Source organism: Sinohyriopsis cumingii, unplaced genomic scaffold (assembly GCF_028554795.1).
Source record: "Sinohyriopsis cumingii isolate HCF-2022 unplaced genomic scaffold, ASM2855479v2 utg002482l, whole genome shotgun sequence".
NCBI lineage: Eukaryota > Metazoa > Mollusca > Bivalvia > Unionida > Unionidae > Sinohyriopsis > Sinohyriopsis cumingii.
The window spans coordinates 81,019-101,777 of NW_028316226.1; the positions used below are offsets into that span (position 1 = coordinate 81,019).

General features: G+C 34.9%; 5 non-coding genes across 5 annotated transcripts; 3 read left to right on the forward strand and 2 right to left on the reverse strand.

Annotated features, from left to right (window-relative positions):
* Positions 1 to 663: 663 nt before the first annotated feature.
* Trnap-ugg (transfer RNA proline (anticodon UGG)) lies at positions 664 to 735 on the forward strand. The gene has a single exon. It is a non-coding gene; the product is annotated as a tRNA-Pro (tRNA).
* A 6,576-nt stretch (positions 736 to 7,311) lies between these two features.
* On the reverse strand, positions 7,312 to 7,382 carry Trnag-gcc (transfer RNA glycine (anticodon GCC)). Its single transcript has one exon. It is a non-coding gene; the product is annotated as a tRNA-Gly (tRNA).
* A 1,432-nt stretch (positions 7,383 to 8,814) lies between these two features.
* Positions 8,815 to 8,886, forward strand: Trnap-ugg (transfer RNA proline (anticodon UGG)). Its single transcript has one exon. It is a non-coding gene; the product is annotated as a tRNA-Pro (tRNA).
* Positions 8,887 to 15,536: 6,650 nt separating this feature from the next.
* Positions 15,537 to 15,607, reverse strand: Trnag-gcc (transfer RNA glycine (anticodon GCC)). The gene has a single exon. It is a non-coding gene; the product is annotated as a tRNA-Gly (tRNA).
* A 1,432-nt stretch (positions 15,608 to 17,039) lies between these two features.
* Positions 17,040 to 17,111, forward strand: Trnap-ugg (transfer RNA proline (anticodon UGG)). The gene has a single exon. It is a non-coding gene; the product is annotated as a tRNA-Pro (tRNA).
* The last annotated feature ends 3,648 nt before the right edge of the window (positions 17,112 to 20,759 follow it).

Below are 20,759 nucleotides of genomic sequence, written 5' to 3' on the forward strand. Positions count from 1 at the left end.
TTAGAAGCATGCAAATAAAATATCATTTTAATTCTAAATATGTCTTCGTCATCGGAAATCGACTTTATCTTAAAGCATGTTAGTCTAAACAAAGTCAACTAATTACTTTTCATTTATTACCCACAACAACAATCAGCTTGATTGCATAGTTTCGGTCTTGAATTTAGAGAACCAGTCTGTGTATACAACAATGAATAATGTCATCCATAAATTACATATATTACAAAACACAATCTTCAGAGAAAACTAAGAGAGAAAAAGAAAACACTTTATAGGAACATTAAGTTCCTTCCTATCATCTGGTCTTAAATGATGCAAAGATTATTAAAATTCATTAAATTTAGTTTGATCATGGGTCATTTGCGACAGTTTTTTCTCCTTGGAAGAAGGACTTATATGTGTATGTCTCATAGATTTGGGAGATTAGCTTTGAAGCAAACTGAATAGTAAATGATATCAAAAGACTGATATTTCGAAACAATACTATTTGTGCATGAAATGTACACAAGGAAATGAAATATGTACGTTTCATCTATGATATAATCTTTTCATGTGCAAGGATCTGAGTAACAGCAGCGCACTGATATCAAGCTGTAGATAAGGTACGGCTCGTATGCAGGACAAATATAAAGGCGGATAATGGCACGATTATTTCCCATGTGAGGCTCGTTGGTCTAGGGGTATGATTCTCGCTTTGGGTGCGAGAGGTCCCGGGTTCAAATCCCGGACGAGCCCACCATTTTGGAAATGAAAGTTAATACTCATTTTGTAGTATCCTGGTAAATGGTTGAAGCAATCTCTCGGGACAGCCATGAGTGAAATATTTCATTTTCAATTATTCGTGTAAATGCAATACTTTTGACGGATTGATTTCGGAAACGCTGGTGAATTGTCATTTCTCCAAAACTTGAAATAGGTTTTCATATAGTTAGTCAAGTACAATTAATTGGAAGTTAACTTCCCAGAACCCCATTTACGACTTCAGCTTCAGAGGATGTACGGAAATTCTTGAACAAATATAACTACTGTATGGACCAGTGGATTAGCATAGTTTTTCATTGCACTCTTATCTTCCTCTGAACAAAGTTAACCTCCACACCCATACAGAAAAAGTTTGTTTTAGACATCCTTATCAAAATGTATGCTAATAATTATTTAACTTCTGCCAGTTTTGATTGCATAGTTTCATTCTTGAATTTAGGGAACCAGTTTATGTATACAAGAAAGACTAATCTTAACCACAATTACATATGTCAGAAAACACCATCGTCAAAGAAAACTAAGAGAAAAAAAAACACTTTATAGTGACACTAAGTTCCTTCTTTTCTTATGCAATAATGATTAAAATTCATTAAAATCAGTTTTTCCTTTGGTCATTTGCGACAGTTTTTTTTGGCCTTGGAATAAGGACTTATATTTGGGTCATTATCTTCATTATTTGGACATAATATCGACAAGTAACTGGAGAAGAAAGCCTGGCGATGAATGTAAAAACAAAAGTAATTTGAAGTTATTCTGTCTTCTTGTTCTGAAGCAAATTGAATAGTTTAATGATGACGAAAGAGTAAGATTTTGAAACTTTACTAGTTGTGTATGAAATGTACTCATTCTCAAAAAGGAGCATGCCCATCAAGATATATAGACAGATAAAGCTATCGGTCAATCGATAGATTGATATATAGATATTTATTTCATCATTCCAACGAAGGAAGATACCCATCAAGAGAATCAAAATACTTGAACAGGCAATACAATAGACATATAGGCAGACAAACAGGCAGACAGGTTTACAGTGGATTGAGATTGAAACAGACATACAGTTATACATAGAGACAGACAGATAGATGCGAATGAATCTATGTACCATAAAGGTCCCGAAGAATGTTCATTAAAAGTAAATAAATTAAATGCCTTTTGGTTTCCTCTGCATTCTCTTTATACAGTTTAAACAATACATAACATAAAACAGTTTTCGCATCATATGAACTATATTTTTAACTTTACAATTTTCACTTGTTTTAACGTTAATTGCTAGGTCTGAATTAATTAGAAACATTCACCACTTACTACCATTCGATTTACACTTTTAAAAACCAGGCTTGTCGATACTCGGAAGACTGGATCTCGCCCAAAATGCTCCTTATATTTTCATTTCCTTTGTAAGCTCTATTCAAAGTGTAACTTTGAAACGCATCAGGAAATTGTTGTTGCAAATCACACAAATATTCACACAAATATTCTCTTGCAAACTTTGATTCATATGCTGAACATCGATTGAAACTAACAAATAACGTAATTGTTATCTTTTGTTGTGTAAGGTTGTAAGGAATGCAAAGAAGAAAAAATAAGAACGTCGATTAAAACCAGCAAAGAACATGTGTGCGTGTGCGTGTGTGTGTGTGTGTGTGTGTGTGATTTGGATTTTTAACGTAGCTTTAATAATTTATCAGTCATATCGCTACGATGTCCGCAGTGCGACAAATTATAGTTATGTCTAGCGCTGGGGCATCATGCCGCAGACATGTAGCATGATGTCCCACCCAGTCATATTATCCTGACACCAGGCGGACCAGTCCTAACACTAACCTCTTAATGCTGAGCGTGAAGCGAGGCAGCTGTTAGTAGCATTTTGTAAGTCTTTGGTATGACTCGACCGGGGATCAGCAAAGAACGTAATTGGTAGGTTGTCATTTTTCTTGTTGAGAATCTTTATTCTTCTTAAAACATCAAGTCTCAGTTTACCCACTTTCTTGATTTTTTAACCTATTTCACGAAAAGCAACAAGCAAACATCATTAAATGTTGTTGATTGTTACAAATTGTGTGGGAGATATGTATTGGGAATTTGACAATGCTCCTGAACGTACGACTTATTGGAAAAGTATTTTACGTAACAATTGATGAACCTCCTTTAAAACTATTCTAGTGTCCAGATTATGTTTTAAAGTAAGTATATGATACTAGTTTAAGATGATGCGCCAAAGCATATTCACGCCTGAATTTTCAATCAAGTGTTCGGTTCATTAGAAAGCGAAACCATACAAAAGGCATATGGTCAATTAAGTGTTTTATCGTTGCAGTTCAAAGATGAACAAGTAAGTCAAATTAGGAAAACTTTGATGTTCAAAAAAATTCACATTTACTCTGCGAATGTATGTCTGTCCATATAATCAGTAAAAATTAAGAATAAAATGTCTTCAGTTAGTTCGCTCTAAAATTGTAAGACATGTTCATGAAACTTGGTCTGTCCTTATTTCAAAATCAACAAATTTCATTTTACTCCCGTTCTCTTATTGTGTGTGTCTGAAGGTGATAAATACCGACTACCACTTGATCAATATCATAAGTAGGTAACATCTTCGGCTAGAGAGTTTATTCTGTTTCTCGGATTTTCAAATGCAACTGTTTCTGCTATAACTATGCATCACCACGGCTCCTGTTCATTCACTGGCTTCGTATGTAACTGCACGTGTTACATTTCCAATAAGTACCATGTGCTTGAAGAGGGTTTCCGTTCTTTTAAATGTTTTGAACGCAACTGATCGTGCAAAAATTGTGATAATCACCATGTCCTGGAAGAGGTCTTCTGCTCTTGCTGAGGAGTATAATGCAGTGTATGGCTTCAGACACCATGTGCGGCCAGTGATTTCTCTCCCTTTAAAGGTTTCAATTGAAATAAATAGTCGCATAATTGCGATTCGAATTCAATTGAATATATTATAATTTTCTTCCTAAGTTATGCTTTCGGTGAAAATAATATCGGTGTTTTCTCGTTGTGTATGTGACATATGTTGGGAAGTTATATTTGTAGTTGTAGATGGCTAGATGATCAACCTGTCTTGCATTTCTTTACCTTTCAGAGATCAATCTTCAGGACTTCAATCAGCCTCAGCTTTCAAAAGTTGACAACCCTATTAAGAATAAATATGCTTGATAAAGTTATATTTACAGTTATACGGTGCAACATTTTGGAATTGTTATCTTCACAGAGCTGTAACAACAATAAGTCATATTGCAGATGCGGAACGTCGATTGAAACCAAAAAAGAACATAATTGTTAGTTTTAATTTGTAAGCTTGTAAAGAATGTGAGAAAGAAAAAAAGATCGACTTTAACCAACAAAGAACGTACTTGTTACATTTGTTTTGCAAGCTTTTAAGGAATGTAAAAGAAAAAAAGAACGTGGACTGAAACCAACATAGATCGTAATTGTTATTTTTTGTTTTGTAAAGTTGTATGGAATATAAAGGAGAAAAACTAAGAACGTCAAATGTAACTAACAAAAAACGAAATTGTTAGTTTTGTTTTGTTGAGAATATTTATTCTTCTTAAAACTTCAGGTCTCTGTTTAACCACTTGCTTGATTTTTCAACTTATTTCTCGAAATACATCGAACAAGCGTCATTAAATCTTGTTGATGTTGCAAAATCGTGTGGGAAATATGTGTTTGGAATTAACAATGCTCCTGAACCCATGCCTTACAGGAAAGGTATTTAACGTAACAATTGATGAATCTCCTTTAAATATATCTTAATGTCCCGATTATTCCCGTTTGCAAGTTTATTCTGTTGTATAATGTCAAATTTAGGAAATCTACTCCTTATTCCATTTCTTTTTCGTTTTAATTTTAATTGATGAATGTTGGTTGTTATATCCAGTCAGGAAACTATTTTTCCTCCACATGGGTCCAAACGAGGAAACTATCCTCAATACACCTAACGTACAAAAATGGTAATTTATGGCCGTTGCACACTTTTCTTTCTCCAAGTATACAGTTTTAAGAGGCTGTAAGTTTGGTCAGTTTTTTCCAGGAAATCATTTGTATCTTTAAAATATGGATAGTGTTTCTGCGCCAAAGTGTTTCGATTAAAATAAATCCGCTCGGCAACACGCTCAGTCTGTCTTGAACAATCTGAAACAATGTGCCACTTGTCCGAACTTCGCTTGGCATAGTCCAGTTCTAGACCGGTTTGTGACTTTTCAGATAAATATAACAATACCTTGGTATTGAATTCGGAATACAGCAGTCGAATTCCTTGTGTTCAGAAATCTACCTAAACATATTTTTCCAAGACTTCGTCTGATTTCCATTTACTATTCAAAAATATCGTCTGACTTCCATGTTTTCTGCAAGTTTCCGTCTGACTTTTATTTACCTTTTCAAGATTCAATCCGAGTCCCATTTCTGTCTCACTTCAAACTGGGTTTGTAATAGGCTGATAATATTGCAAAATCATTTCATTGTAGCTCTAATTCCAAAATGTACTGATGAAAGACATTGGTGGCATTACTTTTACTAGACTTCTTGATTGCCAGAGAATTGTTTTAGCATTAATTTTGCAACTCCCTATTTTATGATTTACTGAGGTTTGAGTTCTGGATAGAAACATCAGGTGTGCTTTTGTTTCGATAGGCAGAAATGCATTTCTGCACATTCTCAGGCATACAGTTCTATGAATGCTATGGCATGCAGTTTAATACATCCTCAATGACAAAATAATTGCTTTTGATTTTTGGATTCACGGGGCATCTATCAAACGAGGGACATTCTGTGTGAGAAACCCCATCTCCTGATGGAAGACTTTAAGTTGTGGCGTTGGCATACAAAACATAAGTGAGCGACAATTAGGTTACAGCGAAAAACGCTAGTACAATTTAGGACCATGCACACATTCTGAATGTAAAAGTATCCTTTCATCGACTTGGAATCAAATGAAGGCCGCCAGCGTCTGTATATATATATATATATATGGCTCTTAGATCTTTATACAAGACACATGCAAGTAGAGAAATGGTGTTCATTTCTAAGGAGGTTGTGAATCAAATAAAATCCGTCCTGAATTAGTTTGTAAGCAAGACATTAATGGACGCAATTCGCACTATTGGTACAGTTTTCCTATCCTAAAGTTTGGTGTATTGCTTAGATAAAACCTGCAATCAACTTTGCCTAATGCATCTACTGCAAATATATTTGTTTCGTTTACTATAATATTCAACGCTGGCAGCAAGATCATGTATAATACTAAAGGTTTAGTAAAGAACATGCCAAATATCTGGTACACCAGGATTTCCTGAGGAAAAACTAATGATCTGATCTCAAATCCAAATAAAGGTGTTTTCATACAAAATTAATAATCTTACTTTATAATCTACAACCATATACACAATAAGCCTTCAATATGTTATTGATAAAAAAGACATTATTCAGATAGGCCCAATCTCCTACCCGCAATTAAGGAGAAACTTCAATCACACAGTAGAAATACAGTATAGATAACAGTTTGCCTTTTAAAAAAAAAATGATTGTATGTTGTTTACACATATATGTATGTTTGCGTGCGTGCATGTTTGCGCATGAGGATATAGTTTATCTTTCAAACGGTGTAATTGTAGATATAACAGTATGTCGTACATTTATTCTTAATGACGTTGTAGAGTTTTGAAATTGCAGGCTGATTATAGTTCTATTTGTTGTCCTCTGAAATGTAATGAAACCCATGACAGGTTGATGACTTTCCTACATATGACATTGTGCAGGCATAAACTTTGAACTCTTGTGTGATTTCGAACGAGAGAGAGAGAGAGAGAGAGAGACAGAGAGAGAGAGAGAGAGAGAGAGAGAGAGAGAGAGAGAGAGTGCGAGGGAGAGAGAGGGAGAAAGAGAGAGAGAGGGAGCGAGAGAGAGAGAGGGAGAGAGAGAGGTCAATGATCGTTTGATACAGTAATCTGTAAATAACACAAAAACATTGTGAATGGGAACTTAGTATCATTCCTTTCAGTCTGGATTTGAAATCAGTTCAATGAAATTCGAGTCAAAGTTGGCTGGAGAAGGTCAAACGTGAAACGAGGTTTACAGACAGACATAAATGTTGAAATAAATTGAAGACATCTCTAAAAGAGTATTCTAGTGTCATAAAGTAAATGATAATAACACGTTCAGTACACTGAAATGTTCTTGTGTTAAAATAATTAAGGGCGATAGGCATCGTCATCCGGATTTAAAGATTAACCTCTAACTGAAAAATGAAGGTTATTACGCTCTTCCTACAGTTCCAATTAGAAACTCCTTATAGACAAGATAAGGATCTGTCCCATTGTAATGGAAAGCTGTTTTGCACCAACATCCATGTTTTTTTCCGGGAAGCGAGGGACACTCAGTGTGAGACATCCAAGCTTCTGATTCAAGGACTGTTCCGATTTCAGTTGTGGAGTTGGCATAAAACACAAAAGTGAGCGAAAATTAGACTAGGGCAAAAAGAGTTATTACAAATATTGGATTATGCAAACATTCTAAAATTATATAAAAAAAATTTGCATCGGCCGGGAATCGAACCCGGGCCGCCCGCGTGGCAGGCGAGCATTCTACCACTGAACCACCGATGCACATTATTCCCTTGCTTCGTAAGGGCCTATCTCCCCACCGTGTCTTTACCTTAACTGCCTAATGTCATTTACATGTCTGTGTCATCTAATTCAGTAGGCGTTGATTTATTGATTGACTGCCTATGGGGTTACAATGCATGCTGTTAGAATAAACCGACACAACACATCTCTTTATTTGATTCTGAAACGGCGTAGATTACTTGGATTGAAGCACTTTCTAAATTGGAGACAGCCACATGATTTCTCACTTGCTAGTCTCTTCAAAGGTCTTGTCTGCTTGAATTTCATCTCACATCTATCCACAAGATGCATTTTAGTAGAAAACGGTATTCGTTTTCAAGGAGGTTGTAAATAGAACAAAGTCTATCCGGAATTGGTTTTTAAGCAAAATATTGATGGACGAATTCATAATATTTGTACAGATTTCCTATCATATCTTTAACGAAAGATGAATGTGCTGCTTAGAGAGAACCTAAAACGAACCTTGCCTAATCCACCTACTGGAATTATCTTTTTTGTTGTTGTGAAAATCAACTGTCAAATTAATGGTATGACCGTCGACTAGAATGGCAAATTTGGCTTCCATCGACATACATCAGCATGCATTCATCTTTATGCATAATCCAAGTGTCAAACGGGGACGCCGGCGAATGGAGAATGCTGTTTGATCAACGAATTGTCCAAGGGTCTATCGGCAGCAATTAATATCATGTAGATCTGAAACTCTTGATTATTATCAACAGTAAAATTCAGATGAGTTGGATTTCATTTAGAAGCATGCAAATAAAATATCATTTTAATTCTAAATATGTCTTCGTCATCGGAAATCGACTTTATCTTAAAGCATGTTAGTCTAAACAAAGTCAACTAATTACTTTTCATTTATTACCCACAACAACAATCAGCTTGATTGCATAGTTTCGGTCTTGAATTTAGAGAACCAGTCTGTGTATACAACAATGAATAATGTCATCCATAAATTACATATATTACAAAACACAATCTTCAGAGAAAACTAAGAGAGAAAAAGAAAACACTTTATAGGAACATTAAGTTCCTTCCTATCATCTGGTCTTAAATGATGCAAAGATTATTAAAATTCATTAAATTTAGTTTGATCATGGGTCATTTGCGACAGTTTTTTCTCCTTGGAAGAAGGACTTATATGTGTATGTCTCATAGATTTGGGAGATTAGCTTTGAAGCAAACTGAATAGTAAATGATATCAAAAGACTGATATTTCGAAACAATACTATTTGTGCATGAAATGTACACAAGGAAATGAAATATGTACGTTTCATCTATGATATAATCTTTTCATGTGCAAGGATCTGAGTAACAGCAGCGCACTGATATCAAGCTGTAGATAAGGTACGGCTCGTATGCAGGACAAATATAAAGGCGGATAATGGCACGATTATTTCCCATGTGAGGCTCGTTGGTCTAGGGGTATGATTCTCGCTTTGGGTGCGAGAGGTCCCGGGTTCAAATCCCGGACGAGCCCACCATTTTGGAAATGAAAGTTAATACTCATTTTGTAGTATCCTGGTAAATGGTTGAAGCAATCTCTCGGGACAGCCATGAGTGAAATATTTCATTTTCAATTATTCGTGTAAATGCAATACTTTTGACGGATTGATTTCGGAAACGCTGGTGAATTGTCATTTCTCCAAAACTTGAAATAGGTTTTCATATAGTTAGTCAAGTACAATTAATTGGAAGTTAACTTCCCAGAACCCCATTTACGACTTCAGCTTCAGAGGATGTACTGAAATTCTTGAACAAATATAACTACTGTATGGACCAGTGGATTAGCATAGTTTTTCATTGCACTCTTATCTTCCTCTGAACAAAGTTAACCTCCACACCCATACAGAAAAAGTTTGTTTTAGACATCCTTATCAAAATGTATGCTAATAATTATTTAACTTCTGCCAGTTTTGATTGCATAGTTTCATTCTTGAATTTAGAGAACCAGTTTATGTATACAAGAAAGACTAATCTTAACCACAATTACATATGTCAGAAAACACCATCGTCAAAGAAAACTAAGAGAAAAAAAAACACTTTATAGTGACACTAAGTTCCTTCTTTTCTTATGCAATAATGATTAAAATTCATTAAAATCAGTTTTTCCTTTGGTCATTTGCGACAGTTTTTTTTTGGCCTTGGAATAAGGACTTATATTTGGGTCATTATCTTCATTATTTGGACATAATATCGACAAGTAACTGGAGAAGAAAGCCTGGCGATGAATGTAAAAACAAAAGTAATTTGAAGTTATTCTGTCTTCTTGTTCTGAAGCAAATTGAATAGTTTAATGATGACGAAAGAGTAAGATTTTGAAACTTTACTAGTTGTGTATGAAATGTACTCATTCTCAAAAAGGAGCATGCCCATCAAGATATATAGACAGATAAAGCTATCGGTCAATCGATAGATTGATATATAGATATATATTTCATCATTCCAACGAAGGAAGATACCCATCAAGAGAATCAAAATACTTGAACAGGCAATACAATAGACATATAGGCAGACAAACAGGCAGACAGGTTTACAGTGGATTGAGATTGAAACAGACATACAGTTATACATAGAGACAGACAGATAGATGCGAATGAATCTATGTACCATAAAGGTCCCGAAGAATGTTCATTAAAAGTAAATAAATTAAATGCCTTTTGGTTTCCTCTGCATTCTCTTTATACAGTTTAAACAATACATAACATAAAACAGTTTTCGCATCATATGAATTATATTTTCAACTTTACAATTTTCACTTGTTTTAACGTTAATTGCTAGGTCTGAATTAATGAGAAACATTCACCACTTACTACCATTCGATTTACACTTTTAAAAACCAGGCTTGTCGATACTCGGAAGACTGGATCTCGCCCAAAATGCTCCTTATATTTTCATTTCCTTTGTAAGCTCTATTCAAAGTGTAACTTTGAAACGCATCAGGAAATTGTTGTTGCAAATCACACAAATATTCACACAAATATTCTCTTGCAAACTTTGATTCATATGCTGAACATCGATTGAAACTAACAAATAACGTAATTGTTATCTTTTGTTGTGTAAGGTTGTAAGGAATGCAAAGAAGAAAAAATAAGAACGTCGATTAAAACCAGCAAAGAACATGTGTGCGTGTGCGTGTGTGTGTGTGTGTGTGTGATTTGGATTTTTAACGTAGCTTTAATAATTTATCAGTCATATCGCTACGATGTCCGCAGTGCGACAGATTATAGTTATGTCTAGCACTGGGGCATCATGCCGCAGACATGTAGCATGATGTCCCACCCAGTCATATTATCCTGACACCAGGCGGACCAGTCCTAACACTAACCTCTTAATGCTGAGCGTGAAGCGAGGCAGCTGTTAGTAGCATTTTGTAAGTCTTTGGTATGACTCGACCGGGGATCAGCAAAGAACGTAATTGGTAGGTTGTCATTTTTCTTGTTGAGAATCTTTATTCTTCTTAAAACATCAAGTCTCAGTTTACCCACTTTCTTGATTTTCTAACCTATTTCACGAAAAGCAACAAGCAAACATCATTAAATGTTGTTGATTGTTACAAATCGTGTGGGAGATATGTATTGGGAATTTGACAATGCTCCTGAACGTACGACTTATTGGAAAAGTATTTTACGTAACAATTGATGAACCTCCTTTAAAACTATTCTAGTGTCCAGATTATGTTTTAAAGTAAGTATATGATACTAGTTTAAGATGATGCGCCAAAGCATATTCACCCCTGAATTTTCAATCAAGTGTTCGGTTCGTTAGAAAGCGAAACCATACAAAAGGCATATGGTCAATTAAGTGTTTTATCGTTGCAGTTCAAAGATGAACAAGTAAGTCAAATTAGGAAAACTTTGATGTTCAAAAAAATTCACATTTACTCTGCGAATGTATGTCTGTCCATATAATCAGTAAGAATTAAGAATAAAATGTCTTCAGTTAGTTCGCTCTAAAATTGTAAGACATGTTCATGAAACTTGGTCTGTCCTTATTTCAAAATCAACAAATTTCATTTTACTCCCGTTCTCTTATTGTGTGTGTCTGAAGGTGATAAATACCGACTACCACTTGATCAATATCATAAGTAGGTAACATCTTCGGCTAGAGAGTTTATTCTGTTTCTCGGATTTTCAAATGCAACTGTTTCTGCTATAACTATGCATCACCACTGCTCCTGTTCATTCACTGGCTTCGTATGTAACTGCACGTGTTACATTTCCAATAAGTACCATGTGCTTGAAGAGGGTTTCCGTTCTTTTAAATGTTTTGAACGCAACTGATCGTGCAAAAATTGTGATAATCACCATGTCCTGGAAGAGGTCTTCTGCTCTTGCTGAGGAGTATAATGCAGTGTATGGCTTCAGACACCATGTGCGGCCAGTGATTTCTCTCCCTTTAAAGGTTTCAATTGAAATAAATAGTCGCATAATTGCGATTCGAATTCAATTGAATATATTATAATTTTCTTCCTAAGTTATGCTTTCGGTGAAAATAATATCGGTGTTTTCTCGTTGTGTATGTGACATATGTTGGGAAGTTATATTTGTAGTTGTAGATGGCTAGATGATCAACCTGTCTTGCATTTCTTTACCTTTCAGAGATCAATCTTCAGGACTTCAATCAGCCTCAGCTTTCAAAAGTTGACAACCCTATTAAGAATAAATATGCTTGATAAAGTTATATTTACAGTTATACGGTGCAACATTTTGGAATTGTTATCTTCACAGAGCTGTAACAACAATAAGTCATCTTGCAGATGCGGAACGTCGATTGAAACCAAAAAAGAACATAATTGTTAGTTTTAATTTGTAAGCTTGTAAAGAATGTGAGAAAGAAAAAAAGATCGACTTTAACCAACAAAGAACGTACTTGTTACATTTGTTTTGCAAGCTTTTAAGGAATGTAAAAGAAAAAAAGAACGTGGACTGAAACCAACATAGATCGTAATTGTTATTTTTTGTTTTGTAAAGTTGTATGGAATATAAAGGAGAAAAACTAAGAACGTCAAATGTAACTAACAAAAAACGAAATTGTTAGTTTTGTTTTGTTGAGAATATTTATTCTTCTTAAAACTTCAGGTCTCTGTTTAACCACTTGCTTGATTTTTCAACTTATTTCTCGAAATACATCGAACAAGCGTCATTAAATCTTGTTGATGTTGCAAAATCGTGTGGGAAATATGTGTTTGGAATTAACAATGCTCCTGAACCCATGCCTTACAGGAAAGGTATTTAACGTAACAATTGATGAATCTCCTTTAAATATATCCTAATGTCCCGATTATTCCCGTTTGCAAGTTTATTCTGTTGTATAATGTCAAATTTAGGAAATCTACTCCTTATTCCCTTTCTTTTTCGTTTTAATTTTAATTGATGAATGTTGGTTGTTATATCCAGTCAGGAAACTATTTTTCCTCCACATGGGTCCAAACGAGGAAACTATCCTCAATACACCTAACGTAAAAAATGGTAATTTATGGCCGTTGCACACCTTTATTTCTCCAAGTATACAGTTTTAAGAGGCTGTAAGTTTGGTCAGTTTTTTCCAGGAAATCATTTGTATCTTTAAAATATGGATAGTGTTTCTGCGCCAAAGTGTTTCGATCAAAATAAATCCGCTCGGCAACACGCTCAGTCTGTCTTGAACAATCTGAAACAATGTGCCACTTGTCCGAACTTCGCTTGGCATAGTCCAGTTCTAGACCGGTTTGTGACTTTTCAGATAAATATAACAATACCTTGGTATTGAATTCGGAATACAGCAGTCGAATTCCCTTGTGTTCAGAAATCTACCTAAACATACTTTTCCAAGACTTCGTCTGATTTCCATTTACTATTGAAAAATATCGTCTGACTTCCATGTTTTCTGCAAGTTTCCGTCTGACTTTTATTTACCTTTTCAAGATTCAATCCGAGTCCCATTTCTGTCTCACTTCAAACTGGGTTTGTAATAGGCTGATAATATTGCAAAATCATTTCATTGTAGCTCTAATTCCAAAATGTACTGATGAAAGACATTGGTGGCATTACTTTTACTAGACTTCTTGATTGCCAGAGAATTGTTTTAGCATTAATTTTGCAACTCCCTATTTTATGATTTACTGAGGTTTGAGTTCTGGATAGAAACATCAGGTGTGCTTTTGTTTCGATAGGCAGAAATGCATTTCTGCACATTCTCAGGCATACAGTTCTATGAATGCTATGGCATGCAGTTTAATACATCCTCAATGACAAAATAATTGCTTTTGATTTTTGGATTCACGGGGCATCCATCAAACGAGGGACATTCTGTATGAGAAACCCCATCTCCTGATGGAAGACTTTAAGTTGTGGCGTTGGCATACAAAACATAAGTGAGCGACAATTAGCTTACAGCGAAAAACGATAGTACAATTTAGGACCATGCACACATTCTGAATGTAAAAGTATCCTTTCATCGACTTGGAATTAAATGAAGGCCGCCAGCGTCTGTATATATATATATATATATATATATATATATATATATATATATATATATATATATATATATATATATATATATATATGGCTCTTAGATCTTTATACAAGACACATGCAAGTAGAGAAATGGTGTTCATTTCTAAGGAGGTTGTGAATCAAATAAAATCCGTCCTGAATTAGTTTGTAAGCAAGACATTAATGGACGCAATTCGCACTATTGGTACAGTTTTCCTATCCTAAAGTTTGGTGTATTGCTTAGATAAAACCTGCAATCAACTTTGCCTAATGCATCTACTGCAAATATATTTGTTTCGTTTACTATAATATTCAACGCTGGCAGCAAGATCATGTATAATACTAAAGGTTTAGTAAAGAACATGCCAAATATCTGGTACACCAGGATTTCCTGAGGAAAAACTAATGATCTGATCTCAAATCCAAATAAAGATGTTTTCATACAAAATTAATAATCTTACTTTATAATCTACAACCATATACACAATAGGCCTTCAATATGTTATTGATTAAAAAGACATTATTCAGATAGGCCCAATCTCCTACCCGCAATTAAGGAGAAACTTCAATCACACAGTAGAAATACAGTATAGATAACAGTTTGCCTTTTTAAAAAAAAATGATTGTATGTTGTTTACACATATATGTATGTTTGCGTGCGTGCATGTTTGCGCATGAGGATATAGTTTATCTTTCAAACGGTGTAATTGTAGATATAACAGTATGTCGTACATTTATTCTTAATGACGTTGTAGAGTTTTGAAATTGCAGGCTGATTATAGTTCTATTTGTTGTCCTCTGAAATGTAATGAAACCCATGACAGGTTGATCATCTAAACATTTACATCTCCAATGATGACTTTCCTACATATGACATTGTGCAGGCATAAACTTTGAACTCTTGTGTGATTTCGAACGAGAGAGAGGGAGAGAAAGAGAGAGAGAGAGAGAGAGAGAGAGAGAGAGAGAGAGAGAGAGTGCGAGGGAGAGAGAGGGAGAGAGAGAGAGAGAGGGAGCGAGAGAGAGAGGGAGAGAGAGAGGTCAATGATCGTTTGATACAGTAATCTGTAAATAACACAAAAACATTGTGAATGGGAACTTAGTATCATTCCTTTCAGTCTGGATTTGAAATCAGTTCAATGAAATTCGAGTCAAAGTTGGCTGGAGAAGGTCAAACGTGAAACGAGGTTTACAGACAGACATAAATGTTGAAATAAATTGAAGACATCTCTAAAAGAGTATTCTAGTGTCATAAAGTAAATGATAATAACACGTTCAGTACACTGAAATGTTCTTGTGTTAAAATAATTAAGGGCGATAGGCATCGTCATCCGGATTTAAAGATTAACCTCTAACTGAAAAATGAAGGTTATTACGCTCTTCCTACAGTTCCAATTAGAAACTCCTTATAGACAAGATAAGGATCTGTCCCATTGTAATGGAAAGCTGTTTTGCACCAACATCCATCTTTTTTTCCGGGAAGCGAGGGACACTCAGTGTGAGACATCCAAGCTTCTGATTCAAGGACTGTTCCGATTTCAGTTGTGGAGTTGGCATAAAACACAAAAGTGAGCGAAAATTAGACTAGGGCAAAAAGAGTTATTACAAATATTGGATTATGCAAACATTCTAAAATTATATAAAAAAAATTTGCATCGGCCGGGAATCGAACCCGGGCCGCCCGCGTGGCAGGCGAGCATTCTACCACTGAACCACCGATGCACATTATTCCCTTGCTTCGTAAGGGCCTATCTCCCCACCGTGTCTTTACCTTAACTGCCTAATGTCATTTACATGTCTGTGTCATCTAATTCAGTAGGCGTTGATTTATTGATTGACTGCCTATGGGGTTACAATGCATGCTGTTAGAATAAACCGACACAACACATCTCTTTATTTGATTCTGAAACGGCGTAGATTACTTGGATTGAAGCACTTTCTAAATTGGAGACAGCCACATGATTTCTCACTTGCTAGTCTCTTCAAAGGTCTTGTCTGCTTGAATTTCATCTCACATCTATCCACAAGATGCATTTTAGTAGAAAACGGTATTCGTTTTCAAGGAGGTTGTAAATAGAACAAAGTCTATCCGGAATTGGTTTTTAAGCAAAATATTGATGGACGAATTCATAATATTTGTACAGATTTCCTATCATATCTTTAACGAAAGATGAATGTGCTGCTTAGAGAGAACCTAAAACGAACCTTGCCTAATCCACCTACTGGAATTATCTTTTTTGTTGTTGTGAAAATCAACTGTCAAATTAATGGTATGACCGTCGACTAGAATGGCAAATTTGGCTTCCATCGACATACATCAGCATTCATTCATCTTTATGCATAATCCAAGTGTCAAACGGGGACGCCGGCGAATGGAGAATGCTGTTTGATCAACGAATTGTCCAATGGTCTATCGGCAGCAATTAATATTATGTAGATCTGAAACTCTTGATTATTATCAACAGTAAAATTCAGATGAGTTGGATTTCATTTAGAAGCATGCAAATAAAATATCATTTTAATTCTAAATATGTCTTCGTCATCGGAAATCGACTTTATCTTAAAGCATGTTAGTCTAAACAAAGTCAACTAATTACTTTTCATTTATTACCCACAACAACAATCAGCTTGATTGCATAGTTTCGGTCTTGAATTTAGAGAACCAGTCTGTGTATACAACAATGAATAATGTCATCCATAAATTACATATATTACAAAACACAATCTTCAGAGAAAACTAAGAGAGAAAAAGAAAACACTTTATAGGAACATTAAGTTCCTTCCTATCATCTGGTCTTAAATGATGCAAAGATTATTAAAATTCATTAAATTTAGTTTGATCATGGGTCATTTGCGACAGTTTTTTCTCCTTGGAAGAAGGACTTATATGTGTATGTCTCATAGATTTGGGAGATTAGCTTTGAAGCAAACTGAATAGTAAATGATATCAAAAGACTGATATTTCGAAACAATACTATTTGTGCATGAAATGTACACAAGGAAATGAAATATGTACGTTTCATCTATGATATAATCTTTTCATGTGCAAGGATCTGAGTAACAGCAGCGCACTGATATCAAGCTGTAGATAAGGTACGGCTCGTATGCAGGACAAATATAAAGGCGGATAATGGCACGATTATTTCCCATGTGAGGCTCGTTGGTCTAGGGGTATGATTCTCGCTTTGGGTGCGAGAGGTCCCGGGTTCAAATCCCGGACGAGCCCACCATTTTGGAAATGAAAGTTAATACTCATTTTGTAGTATCCTGGTAAATGGTTGAAGCAATCTCTCGGGACAGCCATGAGTGAAATATTTCATTTTCAATTATTCGTGTAAATGCAATACTTTTGACGGATTGATTTCGGAAACGCTGGTGAATTGTCATTTCTCCAAAACTTGAAATAGGTTTTCATATAGTTAGTCAAGTACAATTAATTGGAAGTTAACTTCCCAGAACCCCATTTACGACTTCAGCTTCAGAGGATGTACGGAAATTCTTGAACAAATATAACTACTGTATGGACCAGTGGATTAGCATAGTTTTTCATTGCACTCTTATCTTCCTCTGAACAAAGTTAACCTCCACACCCATACAGAAAAAGTTTGTTTTAGACATCCTTATCAAAATGTATGCTAATAATTATTTAACTTCTGCCAGTTTTGATTGCATAGTTTCATTCTTGAATTTAGGGAACCAGTTTATGTATACAAGAAAGACTAATCTTAACCACAATTACATATGTCAGAAAACACCATCGTCAAAGAAAACTAAGAGAAAAAAAACACTTTATAGTGACACTAAGTTCCTTCTTTTCTTATGCAATAATGATTAAAATTCATTAAGATCAGTTTTTCCTTTGGTCATTTGCGACAGTTTTTTTTGGCCTTGGAATAAGGACTTATATTTGGGTCATTATCTTCATTATTTGGACATAATATCGACAAGTAACTGGAGAAGAAAGCCTGGCGATGAATGTAAAAACAAAAGTAATTTGAAGTTATTTTGTCTTCTTGTTCTGAAGCAAATTGAATAGTTTAATGATGACGAAAGACTAAGATTTTGAAACTTTACTAGTTGTGTATGAAATGTACTCATTCTCAAAAAGGAGCATGCCCATCAAGATATATAGACAGATAAAGCTATCGGTCAACCGATAGATTGATATATAGATATTTATTTCATCATTCCAACGAAGGAAGATACCCATCAAGAGAATCAAAATACTTGAACAGGCAATACAATAGACATATAGGCAGACAAACAGGCAGACAGGTTTACAGTGGATTGAGATTGAAACAGACATACAGTTATACATAGAGACAGACAGATAGATGCGAATGAATCTATGTACCATAAAGGTCCCGAAGAATGTTCATTAAAAGTAAATAAATTAAATGCCTTTTGGTTTCCTCTGCATTCTCTTTATACAGTTTAAACAATACATAACATAAAACAGTTTTCGCATCATATGAACTATATTTTTAACTTTACAATTTTCACTTGTTTTAACGTTAATTGCTAGGTCTGAATTAATTAGAAACATTCACCACTTACTACCATTCGATTTACACTTTTAAAAACCAGACTTGTCGATACTCGGAAGACTGGATCTCGCCCAAAATGCTCCTTATATTTTCATTTCCTTTGTAAGCTCTATTCAAAGTGTAACTTTGAAACGCATCAGGAAATTGTTGTTGCAAATCACACAAATATTCACACAAATATTCTCTTGCAAACTTTGATTCATATGCTGAACATCGATTGAAACTAACAAATAACGTAATTGTTATCTTTTGTTGTGTAAGGTTGTAAGGAATGCAAAGAAGAAAAAATAAGAACGTCGATTAAAACCAGCAAAGAACATGTGTGCGTGTGCGTGTGTGTGTGTGTGTGTGTGATTTGGATTTTTAACGTAGCTTTAATAATTTATCAGTCATATCGCTACGATGTCCGCAGTGCGACAAATTATAGTTATGTCTAGCACTGGGGCATCATGCCGCAGACATGTAGCATGATGTCCCACCCAGTCATATTATCCTGACACCAGGCGGACCAGTCCTAACACTAACCTCTTAATGCTGAGCGTGAAGCGAGGCAGCTGTTAGTAGCATTTTGTAAGTCTTTGGTATGACTCGACCGGGGATCAGCAAAGAACGTAATTGGTAGGTTGTGATTTTTCTTGTTGAGAATCTTTATTCTTCTTAAAACATCAAGTCTCAGTTTACCCACTTTCTTGATTTTCTAACCTATTTCACGAAAAGCAACAAGCAAACATCATTAAATGTTGTTGATTGTTACAAATCGTGTGGGAGATATGTATTGGGAATTTGACAATGCTCCTGAACGTACGACTTATTGGAAAAGTATTTTACGTAACAATTGATGAACCTCCTTTAAAACTATTCTAGTGTCCAGATTATGTTTTAAAGTAAGTATATGATACTAGTTTAAGATGATGCGCCAAAGCATATTCACCCCTGAATTTTCAATCAAGTGTTCGGTTCGTTAGAAAGCGAAACCATACAAAAGGCATATGGTCAATTAAGTGTTTTATCGTTGCAGTTCAAAGATGAACAAGTAAGTCAAATTAGGAAAACTTTGATGTTCAAAAAAATTCACATTTACTCTGCGAATGTATGTCTGTCCATATAATCAGTAAGAATTAAGAATAAAATGTCTTCAGTTAGTTCGCTCTAAAATTGTAAGACATGTTCATGAAACTTGGTCTGTCCTTATTTCAAAATCAACAAATTTCATTTTACTCCCGTTCTCTTATTGTGTGTGTCTGAAGGTGATAAATACCGACTACCACTTGATCAATATCATAAGTAGGTAACATCTTCGGCTAGAGAGTTTATTCTGTTTCTCGGATTTTCAAATGCAGCTGTTTCTGCTATAACTATGCATCACCACGGCTCCTGTTCATTCACTGGCTTCGTATGTAACTGCACGTGTTACATTTCCAATAAGTACCATGTGCTTGAAGAGGGTTTCCGTTCTTTTAAATGTTTTGAACGCAACTGATCGTGCAAAAATTGTGATAATCACCATGTCCTGGAAGAGGTCTTCTGCTCTTGCTGAGGAGTATAATGCAGTGTATGGCTTCAGACACCATGTGCGGCCAGTGATTTCTCTCCCTTTAAAGGTTTCAATTGAAATAAATAGTCGCATAATTGCGATTCGAATTCAATTGAATATATTATAATTTTCTTCCTAAGTTATGCTTTCGGTGAAAATAATATCGGTGTTTTCTCGTTGTGTATGTGACATATGTTGGGAAGTTATATTTGTAGTTGTAGATGGCTAGATGATCAACCTGTCTTGCATTTCTTTACCTTTCAGAGATCAATCTTCAGGACTTCAATCAGCCTCAGCTTTCAAAAGTTGACAACCCTATTAAGAATAAATATGCTTGATAAAGTTATATTTACAGTTATACGGTGCAACATTTTGGAATTGTTATCTTCACAGAGCTGTAACAACAATAAGTCATCTTGCAGATGCGGAACGTCGATTGAAACCAAAAAAGAACATAATTGTTAGTTTTAATTTGTAAGCTTGTAAAGAATGTAAGAAAGAAAAAAAGATCGACTTTAACCAACAAAGAACGTACTTGTTACATTTGTTTTGCAAGCTTTTAAGGAATGTAAAAGGAAAAAAGAACGTGGACTGAAACCAACATAGATCGTAATTGTTGTTTTTTCTTTTGTAAAGTTGTATGGAATATAAAGGAGAAAAACTAAGAAAGTCGAATGTAACTAACAAAAAACGAAATTGTTAGTTTTGTTTTGTTGAGAATATTTATTCTTCTTAAAACTTCAGGTCTCTGTTTAACCACTTGCTTGATTTTTCAACTTATTTCTCGAAATAC